The 5,703-nt window shown below is 43.0% G+C and overlaps 1 long non-coding RNA gene across 1 annotated transcript; it reads right to left on the reverse strand.

The window, feature by feature from the left end:
* Window positions 1-412: 412 nt before the first annotated feature.
* On the reverse strand, window positions 413-3,162 carry LOC134454914 (uncharacterized). The gene is made up of 3 exons (XR_010035926.1): window positions 3,092-3,162; window positions 657-705; window positions 413-556 (listed from the first exon to the last, which is right to left on the reverse strand). It is a non-coding gene; the product is annotated as an uncharacterized LOC134454914 (long non-coding RNA).
* Between the last annotated feature and the right edge of the window lie 2,541 nt (window positions 3,163-5,703).

Raw genomic sequence — 5,703 nt, forward strand, 5'->3', positions numbered from 1 at the left:
ATACATTTTGTAAGATTCTGTTGTCTTTCTGTGAATGTATATATATAAAAAAGCTTAAGGTATGCGGTGTCACTTGAAGTAAATTAAACAGTACGTTCAGCACTAAACAGTCTACAATATTTCTTCCTTCTTTACATTTTTTTGATAATTGCTGTTCAAAGAAAAAAAACATGGCAACAGTTTTTTTCAAATGTGTACATTTATTTACAGTTCTTCTATACAAAAACAGTCATTCATACACATTTGTACAACAGCATGTACGTGGTTGCTGCCAAGCACTGCCAGCTACTACGCTGTGGTGTTTCACTGTCAAAATACCTTTTAATCAACATAACCTGGGATTTCCTGCACATGCAACACTTTGAAAACAGGAAGGTTGTTGGTCAAAGATAAAGGGACTAGGGCTCCACTGCTGCTTCAATAAGCTGTGATCCAACCTATACAAACTGTCCTGTTGGGTGGGCTCACTGTTGAATGGCACTCTCTCCATATGTTGCAGCTCTCTGTGTCCCATCTTCTGTGACTGCAGATGCCATTTAAGCCATGACAGGCATGTCTGAAAGACATGGTGCATGATGTTAACAGGTATACTAACAGACAACCACACTTTGCCCCCTAATGACAATCGGTGCAGGCCTACTACAAGAGTCACTCACCTTCTTTGCTGTAGTTGTTCTCCCAACTGAGCAGGAAGGCCTTTCATTCCTGGTAGTCAGAGAAGAGCTCGGTTTAAACAATACAGCAGATATTGAAAAAGGTGCATATGAAATCATTGACATGGGCAAATCTGTAACGTGTTATGAGTCTGTGTAACATATGTAGCGTGTAGGAACGGGTGCAGGATAGTTGTTTTTCGTTGTTTTTGTTTTTTTTCCCTTATCCTCCTCCTCTTGGGGATGTGCGGTCATAAACGCTGACGTGATTGGTCTGCAATTAGGCGCTGGCATCTTCAGGGCACCTGTGGGGTCCTGAGCAGGTAGCTTGTTCTGTGGCTAGCTCAGGAGCTGTGTGGCTGGCGGCGCGTTTGGTGGCGTTTTCCTTGGCAAGGTATGCTTGAAGCCCCTTCTGCTTTTCCTCTGTCTTCATTCATCTCATGTATATTACTTGGGGTTAATATTACGTTGTTTGGTCAGCCTAGGGAGGGGTACCCAGGAGCGCCTTCCCCAAAGCGCCGTAGCATCTGCTGTAGTCCGGGCTTTTGCATGATCAAGGTATGTCAACGTTGTGTGATGTGGTTTAGATTTACCTTGCGTGAGTATCTGATTAGTAATGCCCAGTATCTTTCTATGTAGCCTACATTTGCCCGAGTAGTCCGACGTTTACTTGAGTGGTGCAGCTGGTGACCGGGGCCCAGTTCCTGTGTGTACTGAAGTGTGTGCAAGAAGGTATGCTACCGTTTGGTTGCCTCCTACGCATTTTGTATGTGTGTCTATTCAGTGGTGTAATGTCCTGTCTTTTCTCTCTGCTTAGCCAGTGGTCGGGATAAGCAGAGTTGGCTACGGAGCCATTCACCTGTAGGCCTATGTGTGTGGCGTGATAGTCACAGGTATGTTAAATAACGCCAGCAACTGTGTTGCATTTTAAACTGTTTATCTTAGTCACTATATTTTACTACCTCTGGGGGTATTGGTAATTATCTTTATGGGACACTATCTAACTTTAAAATAAAGTTATACTGATACTTGAAATTAGCTGGTGCTTTTGAAATACAGTACTGAACTGCCTGTGTACTATTCTTAATGTACGGCTGTGTGTGTTTTGTTGTTTTTTGTTTAGAACTCTGTGCTGCGCGGTTCAGCTGCTGTTCTCTCTAAACATAAATTCTATGAAACGTATGAGTGTTGTGTGAGTGTGAAGTGTGAACTGCTGCTGCTACGTTGTAATGTTGAGGTTTTTTTTGTGTTATTTTCTCCCCCCTCTGTCCTAGTGGCCAGAGGTTGTAGCTGGGTAGACCACAGGCTGAGGGGGGCTATTCTTTTTTTGTTTTGTTTAGTTTGTTTCCTCTTCCCTTTGTTAGTCTGTCCCTCCCAAATTCACACTGGATCCGATCCCCTTTAGCTCCCGGTACTAGTCCAGCCCTACTGGCCCCTTATGATCGAGCTCCCAGGGTACGCAGCCTCCTTGTTGAAACAGTCACTTGAGAGTGTAGTGAAAGTGTGTGAGATCTATCTGAGTCAGTGTGTGGGACTCTTGACTGTGTGCCACCTTACGGGTTTATTTGCCCCACTCGTGTGTAACAGGGGTTGCAGTGCTAAATACTTTGGACTATTTGTGTTCTGCCTTAGGGGTAATTTCCCTTCACGTGTGTATTACGAGGCTGGCCCTGACCGTTCCCTCTGTTCGGCCCAGTAGGCTAGCGCCGACCCGGGCATTGTAGGAGCCAGTGTGTCTTTGTCCAAACTTTCCCCCCAATGTATTTGTTTATTTATGTTTAACCTGTTGCAACACTTCATATAAATTTTAATGTGTATTTAATAAAATCTGTATTTTTATACTTTTCTTAATTACCGTTGTTGTGTGGATTTTTGGGACAGAGTTCCCCTTGCTCTGAAAGTGTGAATTCAAGGGGTGGCGTAGTCTTTACTGTAGGGGGCGCTACATCTACAAAGTCTACTGTAGGGGGCGCTACACATAAGCAGCTCACACAGAGCGGTCAACCCATTCTGCTGGGTAGCTTGTTTAGCATAGTGAAACCCTTTGGATGCCAGTTTCACACACCACGAAATACAATGAAAGACGACAGCAAACGGTATCAACCATTTCACACGTTTGCTGAGTCATCTTTCAAGTAAGATTTGTTTGGTCTACTACTTGTTGACCTTGATGGTCATAACGGAGGACAAGATGGGCCCTTTGTAAAGCTGTTGTGTTGAAGCTCACACACAGGCAAGACACACTGATTAAACTAATACACGAACATAACTTTATCTGACCAAGATTGCAACATTTATTCAGATCCCTCTCAGTGCTAAGAGTAAACTAACCAGAATGGCAACTCTTTACAATGTAAAGCAAGCACTTGTGAAAGAGAAAGTTTTGCATCACGTTTACCAGTGTGTACACCAACAGTATGGTAGTCCGTAAAACTCACCATTAAACGTGACGTGCTCCTCGTTGACTTCCGAGTTCTTTCAAGTTAGCAAGAACAACCATCCATTTATCCTTAGAACTAGGCCATGGCGCCGGGATTCTCGCTGGAATCAGAGATGTTATAAGTACGATGAAGGCACTTTGCTGGAATGTCCCTGACGTGGTGCCCTGATATAAGGCATCAAACTCTTGCCAGACACGTGTGAATTCATCCACAACACCAACAAGCGCCTTCAAAGTCGTCCTCTGTTCATTCTTCAGCCAGAAAATAAGCATGTGGTAGATTTGATATCATAAAACAGTTGAAATAGCCTAATGAAATACAGTGCTCGGAGTCCTAGGCTAGCGGCCATGATTGTTGTGGTGTGAAATGACTACACTGGCGTCGTTACAGCTTTACGTCACATACGCCCATAACGCCGCCCATCCACTCAAGGTCCCACCCGAGATTCAAGATTGACTGTACACATTTCCCAACACAAACGGTCTCACTGACACACGGTCTGAGGCATGGGAACTAGGGCTGTCCCTAAAGATTATTTTCCTCCCGATTATTCTATCAACTATTTTTTTCGAATAGTCGCGATTATTTAATTTTTTTTTGGAAGGGAAAAACTGTGATATGCCACTTAATTTTGACCTGAAAAATAACAGACAAATAAAGCAGAGTGCACCTAGGGCCTATTAGGACAATGATTTCTTTAAAAAAAAAAAAAAAAAAACCTATAATACATAGGGGGCCTAGGCCTAATATAATATCTATTTGTTTCAGTTCAAATCAAGTAAGCTTATTAGCCTACATTTACTGATGTATAAAGAGGCCCAAGTTATACAGTATTAGGAAAGTGGAAACAAATATGGGCCACTAGGGTAAAGGCTACCAGAGATTATGAGTAGCCTGCAAGGAAAGAACGTCGAGGCTACTCTGTCCATGTCATTCTGTTGACGCACCAAAACCCTGCTGGTCCCTATCCCCTTTCTGTCGCTATAGACCCAGTTAGTAATTGCAGCACGACATAATTATGACTTATTATATTATTAGAATAATATTACTATTTATTTAGACCTGCAGTCGGCACAAACAATATTGAATAGTGCGAGGTGAACTTCGTGCACCGTCCGTGGAGGAGAAGGGAAGAGACCTTTCTGAATCAGGCATGCATTCCTCTCACTTCTCCACATCTCACGCTGTTGGCCGGAATATGCACACTTCTGTTGTCTTCATTTACTTTTTAACTTTGTATACAAGCTCTTCTACAAACACCCCGACCACTGTCACCCTAAAGGTGTTGAATATTGCGTCTATAACAGGCACATTACGAATCATTGCTTTAGGCTATCTCCCTGTCGTTGCTATGCACGCCGCCAGCATAGCGACAGTATAAAACAGTGTGAATCTGTGAAATATAGCCTACCGCGCGTCTCGATCTGAAAAACTTTCACTTCCTCAATAAATATTGTCTCCTACAGAAACACAACCAGGTCTTGTGCCTTGTCTTTAAAATATCGCCACACTTTAGATGTCTTTGTCCGTTTATTGGGCTGATAAGTGGTGCCACTGTTACCTTCATCTTTGTTTGACACTGACACTCTCGGACGTGCAGCCCCTGTCATTTTCTCCACTTCTGTTTTCAGCACGTAGGCTACCTAATCACTTTAGTTGATTAGTGGTGCACTGCCACTGCACCTTCATCTTCGTCTGACATTGATACCCTTTCAGCCTCTGCCATTTTATTCGCTTCTGTTTAGCACGTCTACCTCGCGGCTCGCGCAAGTCACTTTTTTTTTTTTTTTTTTTGCGCAAATCACGTAAACGACGGTATGTTGAACACGCCGACTTATTTACGCAATCGACGTAATCGATTACGTCGAATAGTCGGGACAGCCCTAATGGGAACGCCCCTGTGTGACGTAGCCGAACGCAGCTCAGATGATGTAAATCAGGTTAAGGCTCAGCCAGCTCGCAATCGGACATAATTATGACTATTATTATATTATTAGAATAGAATTGCTATTTATTTACACCTGCAGAACAGTGTCGAGTTTACATTTGCTCTGCGTTTATCCGGGGGGCCAATTAGACGGACTTCTATTTTTTCCTTGTTTAACTTTAGGAAATTACTGTTCATCCACTTAGTGATGGCAGAGAGGCAGGTGGATACAGCTGAGATGGTGGTGGAATGGTTTGGCTCAATGGTGATATATAATTGGGTTGTCATAAGCTTAGCTGTGGAAATCGATGTTGTGCTCTCTGATGACACTGCCCAGGGGAAGCATGTATAGGGAGAAGAGCAGCGGACCTAGGCAGCTTCCCTGAGCAACACTGAAGGGCATATATTACATACTGGACACATGGTCACTGATGGTGACAAAGAATTGCCTGTCTGTAATATAGGATTTGATCCAATTTAGGACATGGCACGATAGTCCCACCCAAGATTAAAAGTACCGTCTGATCTATTGCAGGGATTCTGAACCTTTTTGAGGTCAAGGCCCATTTTTTCCAGTGCACAGTGCCCCGGGACCCATACCCTCGTGTACTATTATTATATTACATTATATTGAGCTATATTACATTACATTATTATATTATATTATATTACATTATATTAT

This window comes from Engraulis encrasicolus, chromosome 9 (genome assembly GCF_034702125.1).
Source record: "Engraulis encrasicolus isolate BLACKSEA-1 chromosome 9, IST_EnEncr_1.0, whole genome shotgun sequence".
In the NCBI taxonomy this organism is placed as follows: domain Eukaryota; kingdom Metazoa; phylum Chordata; class Actinopteri; order Clupeiformes; family Engraulidae; genus Engraulis; species Engraulis encrasicolus.